The sequence below is a fragment of the Mauremys reevesii genome, linkage group 1, assembly GCF_016161935.1.
Source record: "Mauremys reevesii isolate NIE-2019 linkage group 1, ASM1616193v1, whole genome shotgun sequence".
Taxonomy (NCBI): Eukaryota; Metazoa; Chordata; order Testudines; family Geoemydidae; genus Mauremys; species Mauremys reevesii.
The window spans coordinates 7,210,325-7,228,441 of record NC_052623.1 but is presented as its reverse complement, the minus strand read 5'-3'; the positions used below and the strand labels follow the sequence as shown (position 1 = coordinate 7,228,441).

Below are 18,117 nucleotides of genomic sequence, written 5' to 3'. Positions count from 1 at the left end.
GACCCCTCTAAGAACTCCTCCCAATGCTCTCTACCAATCGCGATGGGTTTCTGCCGCATAGGACCACCCCCAGAGCAGATTTGACCAATCGGTGGTGTTCCGGGGTGGAGTGACCCGCCCAGATGAGGGTCGTGTCACCCTTCTAAGAACTCCTCCCAGCGCCCTCTGCCAATCAGAGCGCAACACTATCACCCCATAAGTCCCAGCGCCGGGGCAGAAGAGGCCATCTTTTACCAAGGATGCGTACTTTAGAAATCATGGAAACATGGGCTCCTTCACCATCCCTGTGAGCACTTTGGACTTTGTTTTAGCCCCGAGGGCCTTTGGGCTTTTGTGGAGAAAGGGCTAGATCAGCGACAGTTCCCACGAGGGCTCTTTGAATCAGCCGTTGATGGATACGCCGGAACCCGAAACCCAAATTCTCGTGAGGCACCCCAATGAGCATGAAGGCCTCTCATTTTTCACGCCCCCCCCCAGAGGTGGAAGGCGAACACAGCTCGGGGGAGTCATCGGAGAACGAGGTGAATGGAAAAGACATTACTCAGGTAAATGAATGATTAAGAAGTGACTGTTGATGATGGGGTGTAATGGAACCGGGGGGTGGGTGGGTGGGGCTGTGTATGTTTAAAAACAAGCAGTGGGAACTTACACTGTTTCTTTTCTGAAAATCTCTCGACAGCTTGATGATGCCTTTCTAGAGAAGCCAGAGGCCCTGGACAGCGTTACATCAAGCAGCGAAGATGAACCGGGCTCTCCTTGTTTTTGCTCAATGCCGATACAAATTGTTGAAGAGGACTCCGAGGATGACAGCTATGAGGAGTTTAGGAGGCTTGACATGGAATTAACTGAGCCAGTGCCACGTCGTGAGCATAAAAAAGTAATGCGGACTATTGTACGTGTTGCTGTTTATGCTGTCCTTAATCCCGGCCTTAGGGAAAAGCTTTCTGAAGATTGTGAGGGCCGTGTCATAGATGTGCCAGCCCAACGGCGCCATGACTGTGTGACTTGGACTTCAGTAGATCTAAACTGCAAGCTCCGGGGCCTGTGCGCTGAGCTGTATTTGGAAAGCTTATTAAACACTGTTCTTGCCATAGGTTATGCTATGCAATGTCTGTGCCTAACCCAAGAACATTTAGCATAAGGGGTGACCTTGATAAATGCTGTGCAATTTAGTGCAGACGCTGACCGTGTTTTAAAGAAAATGACCAAACCAGAAGATGTCTGCGTCACATTATTGACTTGAACTGGGACCGTATAGAACATGGTTGCAACCAAGGTCCTGTAGTGGCACCAAATCTTATGTAAAGGGGGTCATATAAGGGATCTAAGACCAGGTTATGGGTTGCTGGTTATGATTATGCTGTCTGTATGCATGTGTCATTTAGTAGTTGAAGTTATGAGTATTGACTCTATCCTGTCTGTATTTCAAACTTATGCTATGCTTCTGGGTGACATCCCAGATGAGTTGGTGTTGAGCTCTGCCTAGCCTGCTTGATGGCCCGTTAAGGACCATCAGTTACACAACTGACCCATTGAGAGAAGGCAGATGCGCCTTGTAAGTCAGCAAAGTATGCAGGGACTTGTCCATATGACTCCAAACTCCATTTTGCTTGTAATTTTCCACAGTAAGAACAAAGAGGTTCTTACACCTGGAAAAGACTATAAAAGGCTGATGCCTCATCTCCATCTTGTCTTCAGTCCTGCTTCTTACCTCTGGAGGGCCTTTGCTACAAACTGAAGCTCTGAACAAAGAACTGATGACCCATCCCAGCTGGGGATGTACTCCAGAGACTTAATATAAACCTGCAGTTTATTCTATCACTGCTACAAGCCTGAACCAAGAACTTTGCCATTATTGTATGTAATTGATTCCATTTAACCAATTCTGGCTCTCGTCTGTATCTTTTTCCTTTTATGAATAAACCTTTAGATTTTATAGATTCATAGATTCCTAGATTCTAGGACTGGAAGGGACCTCAAGAGGTCATCGTGTCCAGTCCTCTCCCCTCATGGCAGGAGCAAATACTGTCTAGACCAGCCCTGATAGACATTTATCTAACCTGCTCTTAAATATCTCCAGAGATGGAGATTTCACTACCTCCCTAGGCAATTTAGTCCAGCGTTTAACGACCTTGACAGTTAGGAACTTTTTCCCCACTCTAAACCTCCCTTGCTGCAGTTTAAGCCCATTGCTTCTTGTTTATTCTTAGAGGCTAACTAAGGTGGACAAGTTTTTTCCTTCCTCCTTATGACACCCTTTTAGATACCGGAAAACTGCTATCATGTCCCCTCTCAGTCTTCTCTTTTCCAAACTAAACAAACCCATTTCCTTCAGCCTTCCTTCATAGGTCATGTTCTCAAGACCTTCAATCATTCTTGTTGCTCTTCTCTGGACCCTCTCCAATTTCTCCACTTTTTCAGTACCTGTTTTCCCTCAATTACAAGGTTTCATCCTGTGAGTTTATGGACGATGAAACCGCGTGTGTGTCTTGGAAGCACGCAAAAGACCGGTACTCTGTCTCCGGCAATGCCAACGTCTTCATAGCCTGTTTCACCACCACTTTTGCCTGCTTAAAACTATACAATCTCCGAGAGAGGTTGCAAGAGCGGTGCCTGTACCACGACACTGTCTTGGTGATATTTGTGAAAAGGGAGAGTGAGTGGAATCCCCCTCTGGGGGATTATTTAGGGGCAACAACCGGTGTTATTTTTAACCATCTCCTTAAACCATTTTCCATACCTTCAAAGAATTTGAAGGGTTAACAGCGGGTCTGGTATGTATAGTTCTGTGAAATTCTTGTTGTAACTCTTTAAAGTCAGGTAACACATCAATGTAGCAAAAGATGTTATGGGCTGTAAAATAGCTCCACATCCTAGTTTTTAAAGTTCTGTTAAATCGCTCTACAACCCCTGCTTTAACTTCATTATTAGTAACAAGATGGTGAACTCCATGCCACTTTAATAATCTGCTTAAAGGTTTGTTTAAAGATTCTTTCCCCCGATCGGTTTGTAATTTTTGAAGCACGCAACCTTTGCTGAAAATAGCTTGAAAGGCCCTGGATACTTCAACACCCGTCTTGTCTTTTAGGCCTAAGGCCCAGGCATATTTGGATAGAATGTCTATCACTGTTAAGATGTACTTAAAACCGCTGCTGCATTTGGAGAACCGGTGCATATCCACCAAATTTGCCTGCCATTGCACATCCACATCTGAAACAATGGTCTTGTTGCTTTTAAAACGTATTTGAGCCGGTTTGTGTAAAGTGAAAAAAGAACAGGAGTCCTTGTGGCACTTTAGAGACTAGCAAATTTATTTGAGCATAAGCTTTTGTGGGCTACAGCCCACTTCATTGGATGCATGCAGTGGAAAATACAGTAGGAAGATCTATAGATATACACAGAGAACATGAAACAATGGGTGTTACCATACACACTGTCAGGAGAGCGATCAGTTAAGGTGAGCTATTATCAGCAGGAGAGAAAAAGAACTGTTTGTAATGGTAATGAAAATGGCCCATTTCCAGCAATTGACAAGATGTGAGGAACTGTAGGGGGTGGGGGGAATAAGCATGGGGAAATAGTTTTTCTTTGTGTAATGGCCCATCCACTGCCAGTCTTTATTCAAGCCTAATTTAATGGTGTCCAATTTTCAAATTAATTCCAATTCAGCAGTCTCTTGTTGGAGTCTGTTTTTGAAGTTTTTTTCTTGTAATATTGTGACTTTTAGGTCTGTAATCAAGTGGCCAGGGAGACTGAATTGTTCTCCGACTGCTTTTTAATGTTATAATTCTTGACATCTGATTTGTGTCCATTTATTCTTTTACGTAGAGTCTGTCCGGTTTGGCCAAAGTACATGGGAGAGGGGCATTGCTGGCACATGATGGCATATATCACATTGGTAGATGTGAATGAGCCTCTGATAGTGTGGCTGATGTGATTAGGTCCTATGATGGTATCCCCTCAATAGATATGTGAACAGAGTTGGCAACAGGCTTTGTTGCAAGGATAGGTTCCTGGGTTAGTGTTTTTGTTGTGTGGTGTGTGGTTGTTGTAGGTTTGGGGGCTGTCTGTAAGAGCGGACTGGCCTGTCTCCCAAGATCTGTGAGAGTGAGGGATTGTCCTTCAGGATAGGTTGTAGATCCTTGATTATGGACTGGAGAGATTTTAGTTGGGGGCAGTGGCGGATTAACAAATTTGCAGCCCCTAGGCCCTCAAAAAATTGCTGTGCACCCCCCACCAGCAACAGCTCACCTCCGCTCCCCCACGGCAAGCCTGGGAGGGAGGGGGAAGAAGGAGAGTTGTTGCATGCTCGGGGAGTGGCAGCGGTGGAGCGGAGATGAGCTGGGTCGGGGAGCGGTTCCCGCCCCCACCCCCGGGTTACTCCCCGCACCCGCGATCCGCAGCTCACCTCTGCTCCACCTCCTCTGAGTGGGCCGCTACTCACTTCTCCCTCCCTCCCAGTGCTTTTGCGTGGCAAGCCTGGGAGGGAGGTGGAAGGAGGGACGCGCGGTGCACCTGGGGGATGAGGCGGGCCAGGGATTCGGAGAAGGGGCAGAGTTGGGGGGGGGTGAGCAAATTTGCCGCCCTAGGCCTAGGCCTCGTTGGCCTACGTGATAATACACCGCTGGTTGGGGGCTGAAGGTGATGGCTAGTGGCGTTCTCTTACTTTCTTTGTTGGGCCTGTCCTGTAGTAGGTGACTTCTGGGTACTCTTCTGGCTCTGTCAATCTGTTTCTTCACTTCAGCAGGTGGGGATTGTAGTTGTAAGAACGCTTGATAGAGATCTCGTAGGTGTTTGTCTCTGTCTGAGGGGTTGGAGCAAATGCGATTGTATCGTAGAGCTTGGCTGTAGACAATGGGTTGAGTGGTGTGGTCTGGATGAAAGCTGGAGGCATGTAGGTCAGTATAGTGGTCAGTAGGTTTCCGGTATAGGGTGGTGTTTAGGTGGCCATCATTTACTAGTGCTGTGGTGTCTAGGAAGTGGATCTCTTGTGTGGAATGGTCCAGGCTGAGGTTGATGGTGGGATGTAAATGTGTAAAGTGTAAGTGTCCTTCTCTGAAAGCCAAACTGTTACCTGTCTTCTATTTAAAGTTTTACTGTGCTTTCTGGCCACTTCACCCGGCCGAAGCTCCCAACTTCCCCGGGGGTGTAATATATTTTCTTTAACAGAGCTGCCTGTGTAGAAATGATGGTTACTGGTACCATCTTTTACTAACACAAATATGAAGGGGGACACATTCATATTGACACATTGAAATAAATATGTTTTATTAATTGCCTGGTTTAACACGACCTTTTACAGCCGCCTGTAAAAATGGACACCACGACCCCTACCATAAGGGAGTCTGAGCTGGTTAATTCTTCCATTTTGTCCTTTTCTGGATTTTCCTCTTGCGATCTGTGTCTCAGACATGAGCAAAACCAGCTGATGCCTGATATATTTCCTCCCAAAAAGTGGTGAGCTGGCGCTAGTTTCCACCGGTTCGCAGGAACCGGTTGTAAAATTTTGAAACCCTTTTAGAACCAGTTCTTCCAGGACAACCGGTTCTAAAACAGCTTTTAAATTTAACTAAAGCTCGAGCAGCTATCCACCCGGTCCAGGTCCCGGCCGAGTGGCTCTGGCCAACTCAGCTCGGGCCCCCACAGTGCCGGTCTCGGTCCCGGCTGAGTGGACCTGGCCATGGCCGAGTGGCTCCAGGCAGCGCGGTAAGGGAGCAGGGTGTAGAGATGGGGTGTTGGAAGAGGGCAGGGGAGTTTGTTGCATTGTGGGGGAGTGGATAGGGGTTGCGGCGGTCAGAGAGCAGAGAACAGGGGGATTGAATGGGGGCAAGGGTTCGGGGGGGCAGTCAGGAAGGAGCAGGGGTTGGATGGCGTGGTGGGGGGCAGGAACAGAGAGAAGGTGTGGTTGGATGGGGCAGGAGTCCCGGGGGGCCATCAGGAATGAGAGGAGAGGTTGGATGGGGCGGCAGGGGAGAGTCAGGGGACAGGGAAGGGGGATGGATGGGGCAGGGGTCCTGGGAGGCCTCAAGGAACATGGGGTGTTGGATGGGGCATGACACCATGGGGGGGCACGAACCCCTCGTGGGGTGAGGAGGAGGGAACCTGTTGTTAATATTTTGGCAGCTCATCACTGCGTCCCACGAGGCTACCGATGTCAGTTCTCAAAGACCTCTAGAAAGGCATCATCGAGCTGTTGAGAGATTTTCAGAAAAGAAACAGTGTAAGCACCCCACTGCTTGTTTTTAGATTTACACAACCTCCCGGTTCCTAACTTCATTACACCCCATTATCAAACGTCACTTCTTAATCATTCATTTACCTGAGCGACATCTTTTTTGTTCACCTTGTCCTCTGGTGACTCCCCTGAGCTGCTTTCGTCTTCCACCTCTAGGGGGGCGGAAAACGAGAGGCCTTCATGCTCATCGGGGTGCCTCATGAGGGTTTGGGTTTCGGGTTCTGGCGTATCCATCAACAGCTGAGTCAAAGGGCCCTCGTCGGAACTGTCGCTCATGTAGCGCTTTCTCCACACAAGTCCAAAGGCCCTCGGGGCTAACACAAAGTCTGAAGTTCTCACCAGGGTGGTGAAGGAGTCCATGTTTCCACGATTTCTAAAGCACGTGTTCTTGGTAAAAGATGGCCTCTTCTGCCCCGATTGCTGGGACTTATGGGGTGATAGTGCTGTTCTCTGATTGGCAGAGGGCACTGGGACGAGTTCTTAGAGGGGTGACTTGATCCTCTTCTGGGCAGGTCACCCCACCCCAGAACATCACCGATTGGTCAGATCTGTTCTCAGGGCAGTGCTGTGTGGCTGAAACCCATCGTGATTCGCAGAGGGCAGTGGAGGAGTTCTTAGAGGGGTCACACGAACCACTTCCAGATGGGGCACCATGCCCCGTAACACCCCTGATTGGACAAATCACCTCTCAGGGTGGGCCTACGGGGGAGAAACCCCTCCTGATTGGTAGAGGGCAGTGGGAGGAGTTCTTAGAGGGGTCACTTGACACACTTTGCTTCCAGTCATGTGTCCTTCTTGACCCCGGAAGTACTATTTCCCATGGGTGCGACTTCCAGTGACAGGTGGTCGGGGCTTAAGGGGTGAAGGGGCAGGGTTTAAGCGGCCTAGGGGAGGGGTTAGGGTTTGATTGATGGTAGGTCCCTTATACTATTTCCGGTTCCATACTACTGAATCCCACCCTGCCAGCATGCCCATTAACAGAAGGGGCCCACCAATTCCACCATCTCGCTAGCAATCAGCGGGCCTTGTAAGCATGGGCCAAAGTGACTGAGAACAATGGCTTGTTGTCCTGGGACACAGAGACTGATGTTAAGGGACGCTCCTTGGGGTATGACGTTTAACCCCAGATTCCAAGATGAAAGCGGGGCCTGGAGCTTCAATGAGACTGATGGTGTGACTAGCTCACTGGATTTGTTCTTTTACCTCAGAAGCAATCCTTCCTTGGCAGTTGCATGGCCGAAGTCTCGTCCTTACAGATGTTTTGGCCACATGTGTGAGTAAAAGCCAACAACCCTTGGAGAAGGAGATTAGCATGTCCCGTGGGTGATTAATCAGGGACGGGACAGTGACAGACCAGGTGTAATGGGAAACAACAGCCACATCTCTTCTCATAGTGACTTTATTCATAGGAATTCTGAGGTTAGAGCAGCCACCGATATGGCTCTTTGGGGGCCAACATCCCACCGGTCCCCTGGCTCTCCACGAACAGAGTGACTTTTTAAATGCTGCTGCCTGGCTTGGTCTCCTTTCCCCAGACTGCTGTCCTCCTCAACTGCGGGTGGGGATGGCCCCTTAAGCTTCAGGTCTTAGACCCTGTATGAGCCTCTCTCTACAGAGTGGAGATCAGTAGCTCTTGTATCCTCGTATATAAGGGTCCAAGATGGAATAGGTGGCCATGACCTGTGTCACCAGCTCTGGAGCTGGATGATGAATTGACTCTTTACTTGACAAGTACCCTGATTATCCTCGCTCGAAGATGGTTGCTTTTCCTGCTGTACACAATTCGATTCATTAAAGGAGGAGCCAGCAGGTAGATGTAGCCCAGGATAATTTGAAGCAAGGGAGAAGAGCTCTTCCAGAATCTGTGTATGACAGTCAGGCTGAACTCTGGCATGTAGAAGAGCAGGACGGCGCAGAGGTGGGAGACGCAGGTGTTCAGGGCCCTAAGGCATTTTGTGGGGGACGTGATGCTCAGCACTGCTTTGAGGATCATCACATAAGAGAGGAAAATGAGCAGCGAGTCCAACCCCACCATTATGACTGTAATAAACAAGCCATAGATGTCGTTGACTGTGATGTCCGAACAAACCAGCTTTATGACGTCCTGGTGCAGGCAGTAGGAATGGGAGAGGACATTGGCTCAAAAGAATCGGAACCATTTCAGGAGAAAGGGGAGTGGAAATATTACTGCCACGGCTCTTAGCACAAACACCAGTCCCAACTTGGCTATTCTCGGCAGGGTTAAGATGGAGGCATATCTCAGCGGGTTACAGATTGCGATGAAGCGGTCAAATGCCATCAACAAGAGCACAGAGGATTCAATGAATTGCAGAGAGTGGATGAAGAACATCTGGGCAAAACAAGCATCAAGGCTGATCTCTAGAGTTAAACAAGAATAGGCCCAGTATCGTCGGTATGGTGGCTATCAATAAGCCAAGGTCTGTGGTGGCCAACATGGAAAGGAAAATGTACATGGGCTCATGGAGGATTGGATCTGTTTTTATAATGAACAGAATGACTGAATTTCCTACTATCGAAATAGCATACATGGAGCTGAAGAGGACAGAGACCCAGAGATGGATGTCTTCCTGCCCAGGTATCCCAGTGAGAAGGAACACTACAGGTGTGAATTTGGTGTCATTGACAGCTGACATACCGTACTGGGCAGGTCCAAGAATTTTTGAACTTTCCTTCCTGAAAGGAAAAAGAACAGGAAAGTAGATGATATTTAATGAGACATCTTTCTGCTCTGAGTGCAAATCTAGGATTCCCAGAAGCTCAAGGAAGATCAGAAAAAAACATAGATTTGGATTTACACCCCAATAGGATATGCCAATAGGAAGACAGGCACTGCCAGACTGGATCTGACCTGCAGTCCTTCTAGCCCAGTAACCCGTTACACATGCGTCAGGGGAAGACAGAAGAATCCCTGCAATAGGGAGCTATGAGATTGACTGCTCCAAGGGAAAGTTTCCCCCAGGCACCCACTAGTTAGACATATTTTGTGGTGTAAATCCAGTCCCTCTTTGAATCCTGCTAATCCCTTGGCCCCATTGATATCTTGTGGATCAGAGTTCCACAGCCTATTGGAGCGCTGTGTGAGTTTGCAATAATGACATTCACACAGACACCCTTTCTGGCCCTCAACTTCAAAGTGTGGCCCATTGTATCATGATATGTGTGTACACATATGGCAAGTGCATGACGAACATGGTCATTGTGTTTATCTGTCCTGCATTTAAGTTATTCATAAACATGTTTCATTGCCTCATTATATACATTCTTTTTTTATTTTCTCTGCTCCTGTGAGTTCAAATTATGCCACTGCCTCTTTGCAGCACAAGGGATAAATTTTCAGGGTCTGTTTCTGAATTCAATAACGGCATCACTCCAGATTTACGTGTGTCAATTCGACCAGAACCGGGATCTATTAACTTTCCCTTACCAAATGCTCCCAGTGATACACTCTGACCCCCAAGAATCCCTCCAAGAGAAGCTGAAGTGCTTTGCCTGGCCAATGTTGACTGAATCCAGAGGGTTTGATCATCCTACAGGTTCCCCTTCATCCTCACAGGACCCGCATCTGCTCCCCATGCAAGGGATTGTAGTTATCTGGTAAGTTACACGCTAACATGGACAGTTACTTCAGCTGGATGAGGGAGGGGTTGGCATCGCAAATGGGTGAATAGTGCAAACACCAGGTTTGCACTAATATCCAGTTGAGTGTGCTAGTTACTTCAGCCATGCTTCTTTAACAGGTGATGGAGGTAAATTACATAAAAAACTATTACACTGCTCTTTCCTGCACCTCAGCTCTACTCTTTGCTGAAACACAGACCAGCAGTTCTGTTCTCTCAGGACTTTTTGGAAAGTCTTGTACGGGTATTGTAGTGTTATTGTGTGCAAGACCCTGAATGTAAGTATTAGAAATGGCTTCTGCTCAGCTAGCAGGAGAGAGTACCATACAGCTGTTCACTGAACAGAGAGTTCATAGCACAAACCCATTGCAAACAGTATGTGGGGTACTTCTGAAAAACTTTCTAAAGCAAATGCCTTTAAGCACTAAAGTTACTGCTCCTTCCTGTAGCAATTCCAACAACTCTGCCGCTGGCTTTCAATATGCATCTATGTCATGAAATTTTTGTTTGTAATATTTATATTACAATGAAAAGTTTTGGCATAACATTTTCACAGCTGTACTTTGGCACACACACGTCAACGACAGGTACCAAACCCAGCCGGACCTATTGAGCAGGCACAGTGCTCAGTGCTACAGCCACATTGTGCGGTAGCCCAGGGCCCAGTCTGAGGGTGGGGGAATGGTGGGATTTCACCCCACGAGAAAGGAGGCTACGGAGCCTGACGTTTGGCCCTCAGACACCAGAGAAGGGAAAGAGATGAACATTGCCCTGTAACTCTGAGGGGTTTCTTCAGGGCAGAAGTTGAAAATGCATTTGCTGATTAAATTTCCAGCAGCAAATATACCTGATACGATTTGGGAAGTAGTCACTGATATTCCGTGGGGTCTCTTCTTCCTCAGCCCCTGGCAGGATTGGGCCCAGAGCACACCGGACGTCTAAAAATGGGACTCCTTGAGAAAATCGTTACTTGGGGCATCAGGGTTTTAACACTGCAAGCTCGCTTTGAATGTCAGATTTCTGTGTAGATTAAATTACTCCCCATGGAGCATGGGCAGATGTAGTCATCGGAGAGGCTGCCTGGGCAGCAGGCAGCATCTGTTCACATAGGGCGGCTACTGTCTTTATGAAGCCTGTCTGCACATTCCCTTGGGGCCCACTTGGCCATCAGGGAACCTCAGCTGCTTGGCTCAGTGTGCACCAGCTGTAACCCCTGTGACAGCCAAGGGCAAACTGCAGGAGGCCAAATCACAGGGGATGTGTGGTGATGCTATCCAGCTGGACTGCAGTGGCAGCCCTGCTGCAGGCTCTATTCCTTATGGTTCCAATTAGTCACAAGGAAACCTTGGGGGTGGCCGAGTGGTAACAATGATGTTGTCACAGCTGTGATCTCGCTGAAATAAAATATAATAAATAATAATTATTATAATATAGGACCCGATTTTTCCCCAGCAGCCCCCTTTCCTGCATTAGAAACCCAGGTTTCAGGGCAGGCCAGGGAGATTCCACAAGGCTCTGTATATGGCAATTTCCCTCAGATTTTTCCAGGAGGGGAGGTCCCTTTCTTCTCTCTGAATGTAAAGGGGGACCAAGGATCCAGGGATCTCCAGAGTTATGCACAGATATCAGTGATCCACTGGGAGCTCAGCCCACCCACCCACAATCCTTGTGCCTCCACAACTGCTTTAGGACCCTCTCCAGCTCCCTGCTAGCACAGGTTCATCAGAGATGTGCTACCAGGGCCTGTCCTTGAATACTGTGTGCAGATGTGGTCGCCCCACCTCAAAAAAGATCTATTGGAATTGGAAATGGTTTAGAAAAGGGCAATAAGAATGATTGGGGTATTGAACAGCTTCTGTATGAGGAGAGATTAATAAGACTGCGATTTTTCAGCTTGGCAAAGAGGCGACTAAGGGGGATATGACAGAGGTCTATAAAATCATGAGTGGTATAGAGAAAGTAAATTAGGAAGTGTTATTTACTCCTCCTCATAATACAAGAACAAGGGGCCACCAAATGAAACTAATAGGCAGCAGGTTTAAAACAAACACAAGAAAGTATTTTTTTCACGCAACGCACCGTCAACCCCTGGAACTCCTTGCCAGAGAGAGTTGTGAAGGCCAATAGTATAACGAGGTTCAAAAAGGAGCTATAGTGATTCATGGAGGATAGGTCCATCAATGGCTATTAGCAGGATGGGCAGGAATGGTGTCCCTAGGCTCTGTTTGCCAGAAGCTGGGAATGGATGACAGAGGATGGATCACTTGATGATTACCTGCTCTGTTCATTCCGTTTGGGGCACCTGCCACTGGCCACTGTCAGAAGACAGGATACTGGGCTGGATAGCCCTTTGGTCTGAGTCTGAAGGTATTGTCAGTGCAGCCCCGGGCTGCCCGTGCACTCAGAAGAGGGACTGGAGGGTGGGTGGATGAAGAGCTTGTGAGGGTGGAACCTCAGCCAGATCTAAGAACTGTTTGGAGCTCAAAGCATTAGGAGCTGGACGTGTGTGTGTTTTGAATCCCAATTTCCAGTTCAGTCCAAGGGGGCTGCTCTGAAGATTGGATCTAGGCCAGCAGGATGGGGCTGCTGCCCCCCACTGACACTTAGTGGGTTTTTTGGCTGGCCTCTCCCAGTACCAAAAGAAAGGGGAATGGAGGAAGAGAAATCAGGATCCTGAGACTGACAGTCCCCAGGGCCAAGGGGGAAATGCCAATGCTCCAGGTGAGCCTGATTGACAGGGCAGGCCGGCCAATGAGGGAACCAGGATCCCATCCTCCATGTGAGGGGAGCTGCCTGAGGCGAGCGGGGCAGAGCTAAGGGGAGAGCAGCAGCCAGAGATAGGGGAGCTGGAGCAGCTGGGAACGGGCAGCACAGACCAGACGCGCCGTCAGGGAGCCAGGGCCAAGCTGCAGCGGGGAGCTGCGGGACCAGAGCCGGGACTGCGGATGCCGGTCACGCTGGAGCTGGGCGCGGGGAGTGGCTGGGGAGAGCAAGGGGGGCCCTGGGCAGGGGCCCAGCGCAGGGAGACACCCCCAGACACACAGCCTGGACTCCGGGGGAGGGACCGTGACCCTGACCGGGGGGGTGGGCAATGCTGGGGCGAAGGCCCCAGCTGGCTAGAGCCTGAGGCCTGCGAGGGAGCCGGGAGTGTGAGGAACAGGCTGTGACCTGCCCTCACGTCTCAGAGACGCCGGGTGTGGTGCCCCCGAGCCCACAGGGTGGGTCCCTTGTTCCTCTTAACCCTCTTCCATTTTTCCTTGTTTCCCTTACAGTTGCTGTTTAATACATTGTATTTGGTTTGAACTTAATGTGCTGATCAGGGGTGAGAGGAGCGGCCGGTGTGGAGAGAGTACCCCGGAGTGGGGCCACCCCCGAGCACACAAGAATCTCCACTTTCATTTAAAAAATAGTAAATGTCTAGCCCGTCATGTTCAAAATGGGACCCCCCAATGATTCAAAAAGTATAAGGCAAATCAAAAGAATCCCCCAGATAATTTTAAAATCTCATGATTTGGGAGGCCTGACTTGTGATGTCTGAATGTATTGGGTTGGCAGTACTTGCCGATATGTAGCGGGTATGGAAGCACTTAGCTTTACAGCCAAGCAAATAATTCATGGGGAATAATTTAGGCTGTGAACCCATCCCATTTCCTCTTCAAAATTCTCCTTAAGAAGCTTACAGGGCACTCAAATTTATCCCTATTTCAAAAATAATCCCGGGGTGAGTTCAATGAATAATTCTTCTTCAGGAATCAGTTTGCTAGTTAAAACTCACAGTGTGTGGATTGGACACTCAGGTCATATGACTTGACTTCTGTTCCCTGATTGGATGAGCAGAACTCCAAGAAATCTGATTGCTGACGTGAATGCTCTCCTTTTCTTATTCAGAATTTATTTTCAGGGACTATAATGTACTATTGAGGAGACAGTGTGTTCCAATGGGCAGAGCACTGGCTGGGCAGTCAGGAAACCTCAGTGCAGTCGCAGTTCTGCCACTGACCTGTTGCATGAGCCTGGATGAGTCGCCTCTCTGTACCTCAGTTTCCTCATGTGTTTAATAGTCTACTAACCCAGACTGCCCTTTGAAAGGTGCTTTCACAGATTCCAAGGCCGGAATGCTGTATCACACAGGCCAGAAAACTGCCCCAAAATCATTCCTACAGCAGATCTTTTAGAAAAACATCCCGTCTTGATTTAAAAGTTGTCAGTGATGGAGAATCCACTACAACCTTTGGTAAATTGCTCCAGTGATTAATTACTCTCACCAATATCCATGTATGCCCTATTTCACACAAGCTCTGTTCAAGATGGTTTCTCTCAGCCACAGTCTCCCAGCAAAATGGTGACTGGCTCTCCCCTTGCTCAGGATCTCTTCCAGGGGCCCAAAGGTGCTGGTGCTTTGGTTTTCTTAGGTGAAAGAATGTGGGGTTGTCTGCCCCTTTCTTTTCTAGTCCCTTGAGTCTTGGAAGCTGATTCTTCTAAAGCAGTGGTTGTCAACCAGGGGCACGGGGTACACAGAGGTCTTCTAGGGAGCACATCAACTCCTGTCAGTATTTGCCTAGTTTTACAGCAGGCTACATAACAAGCACTAATGAAATAAGTACAGATTAAAATTTCATACAGACAAAATGAGACAGTCGTCAATTTGTCAGTAAGAGTGTGCTGTGACACATCTGTATTTTAGATCTGATTTTGTAAAAAAGTCGTTTCTAAGTGAGGTGAAACTTGGGGCTACACAACACAAGTCAGACCCCTGAAAGGGGCACAGTAGACTGAAAATGTTATATCCTTGGGGGCAGCCGGTTTAGGAAGAAATCACTTGAGGCCAGACAGCAGACAGCTACAAAACTACCATTTTATTTACAGACACAGAGCTCACTCAACCGGCCGAAGCTGGCCAGGCTATCCCCTAATAATCGAACTCAGTTGCCATAGGAACAAAAACCATGACAACCAAATACACAACAGAGAAGGTTGAGAGCCACTGTTCTAAAGGATCCCCCTCAAAGCAAAGTTTATCCAAACTGTGAGGAAGGCGACCTGAAGTCTGGTGGTGAAGGCTCCGTGTGTAACCCACACACCTCCTGGGTGAGTTGTCCGGTTCTATCAAGTGGCACCAAGACCACTTAGCATGGGAGCTCTCTGAGCCAAGGAGCCGCAGAGGAGGAGGGGGGGCCTGGGGGGGGGCGCGGGGGCCCCCTTCCAGCAGTATTTCGGCGGGGGCGGGGCCCCCCCCACCCACCCACCGCCCTCGAGGCTGCGCCGGGGGCGGGGCACCGGCCCACCCGCCGGGCGCCGCGCCGGGGTCTCGGGCACTTTGGCGGCGGGTCCCGAACGGAGAATTACCACCTGAAGACCCAGCGGCGGTCCCGCGCCGATGATAATTCACCGGGGGAGTCCTTCCGCCCGGAGCGAACGACCCGCCCCGCCGGCGAGAGAGGAGAGTTTCCGGGCCCCTGGGTGAGTGAAGGACCCCACCCAGGGGCCTGCTCACTCATGGGGCCCTGCGGGACTCCGGGGCCTGGGGCAAATTGCCCTCTTGCCCCACCTGGGCGGCCCTGCTCTGAGCTCTGGATGTGCTTCCTCAGCGAGGGGAAGTCTGTAACCCACACACCTCCTGGGTGTGGTGCTCTGTCCTATCTAGTGGCACCGAGACCATTTAGAGGCAGTTCAATGAGTCTGCTCTACAGCCCTCGCTAACAGCTGGTTGGCTCTTAGTTCATGCAGTTGAGGCTCATGCACTAAGCTCCAGAAGTCCCAGGTTGGATCCTGCCTGCCAACAACCAAGGTCTATCAACATTATTCGTGCTCTTCTCCCTCCCCCTCCCCCCACTTGCATTGGCTGAAATGTAAATTGCTCTGTTCACTACCATCTCCTTCCCCTGCTGTCTTAATGCCCCTGTTTGCTGCTTCTCTAAACCCCCATTCCTTTGTTTAGGACAGACCTCTTTACCAGCGTTTGCTTGGGAGGGGCTGTCGGGTTTTCACAAGTAATGTCGTACAGGGGCAACTCATAACTCTCTATGTAATGTTGCATCGTGATCTTATTGACCAGAGAGTTGTTAGTTTTCAAATGGTACCTCACAAGGCATATTTCGTACAAAGATTATTACCATCACATGTAGGGTGTGACTAGAGGGTGCTTTGGGTCACATATGCTCAGTAGAGCATCACCAAGGGTGGAGGGCCAATTCCACTCCCAAATTTTAAAAAAAGAGGGTGCCAACATGTTCTGCCAGGTCAGCCAGCCCCAGAGAGAGACAGCCATATCGGAAGAGCAGAGTGCTTGCTGCTTGGTCAGCTCAGGAGGGCGTGAGGACATAAATGCCAAATGAGCAGCGCATGCTTTCAATGCGTAGGATTAGTGGCCCATGTGCCTTTCAGTACTGAAGAAATCTGTATGTTGGATACTGTTATTTTTCTTTGACTGGTATGGGCTGTATTGCTGTAATGATCAGAGCATGTTTCGATTTATGAGGCGTCTTAGTTAACCCACAGATTGTCGTCTTATCAACAGAAGGATTTTTTTTTGTTTAGTCTGAGCAGCTTTACTACACTGTGGTGTCTTTCCTCCACATCGGAGCAACTCAGGCTCCTGGCATCCCCAGCTGTCCCAATGTGAAGATTTGTGGTGTTCTCCACAGGTGGGAGTTCCGCTGTCAGAACAGACTGAACCTGCTCACTGTCCCTGCAATACAATGGAATTATTACGGGTACGGGTGTAATCAAAGTTTGGTGGGTTACACTCAGGCCAGGCCCTTGTCTCCGGCTCTTTAACGGAGCCCTGACTCTGCTCTCCCAGGAGCCCCTCTCTGCCTGAACACGGGTTCTCTTACAGGCCCAGCTCACTAGGTGACATCTACCCTGTCTTTCCATCCAGACTCCATGGAAGACTGGAGAACTGAGCAGGATTATGACATCACAGGTATCAAGGAGGCTGAACAGCTGTAACAGAAGAATGGCCACACTGGGTCAGACCAAAGGTCCATTTAGCCCAGTATCCGGTCTTCCGACAGTGGCCAATGCCAGGTGTTTCAGAGGGAATGACCAGAACAGGGAATCATCAAGTGATCCATCCCCTGTGATCCATTTCCAGTTTCTAGTAAACAGAACCTAGAGAAACTCAGAGCATGGTGGGTCATCCCTGCCCATCTTGGCTGATAGCCATTGATGGACCTATCTTTCATGAAATTATCTAGTTCTTTACTTTTTCCACAGAAATCATGATTTTATAGACCTCTATCCTATCCCCTGTAGTTGTCTTTTCTAAGATGAAAAGTCCCAGTCTTATTAATCTCTCCTCCTATGCAAGCTGTTCCACACCCCCAATCATTTTTGTTGCCCTTTTCTGAACCTTTTCCAATTCCAAGATATCTTTTTGGAGATGGGGAGACCACATCTGCATGCAGTATTCCTACGCTTTGTTTCCTATGGTTCAGCCAGTTACTGATCCATGAGAGAGCCCTTCCTCTTCTCCCATGACAGCTTCCTTTGCTTAAGAGCCTTTGCTGAGGGACCTTGTCAAAGGCTTTCTGAAAATCCCAGTATGTCAGTGCACTGCAAGGCCTTCAATGGCTTTTAAACTTTCCCATGGGGACATCGGAGACATGGTCCAGTTAACTTGTGTTCAGGCCTAACAAGAACTCAGATGCAACCTGCTGTGAGAAACTCGTTTTAACAAGGATGCCCCTGTACCAGCACAGGCCACAGGTCAAAATGTGTAACTTCAATTACAATGGTATTGGAAGAGCCCGAAATAACCGCTACAGGAATGTATTGACTATGACCCCTTACTTCAAATGCACTGTGGCCTAGTGGATAGAGCACTAGATGGAACTCAGGAGACTTAAGTGCTAGTCCTGGCTCTGCTACTGTCTTGCTGGGTGCCCTTGGGAAAGTCACTGCTCTTCTCTGTGCCTCAATTTCCCATCTCGAAAAGGGGGCTAATGCTACAGACCTCCTTTGTAAAGTGCTTTGAGATCTACTGATTGAACATGTTAGATAAGAGGTAGGGCTCTTTATTGTCTTATGAGATAGGGTGCTTTTCTTAAAGCGCCCACTGCTGGAGTCAAGTGATTTATCTGAGAATCTTTGCTCTTTATTTTATTTTATTTTATTTTATTTTATTTGTTAGCCAATTTTAAGCCCTCGTGGTTGCAAAGAGAAGCTGGAGAACATGAATTGAGTGCACCCTAGCGGCTCAGACACCAGAAGGCAAATGAAGAGTTCCCCAGATGAATGTTT

The 18,117-nt window shown here is 48.7% G+C and overlaps 1 pseudogene; it reads right to left on the bottom strand.

The window, feature by feature from the left end:
- Positions 1–7,819: 7,819 nt before the first annotated feature.
- On the bottom strand, positions 7,820–8,889 carry LOC120395602 (annotated as a pseudogene).
- Positions 8,890–18,117: the final 9,228 nt, after the last annotated feature.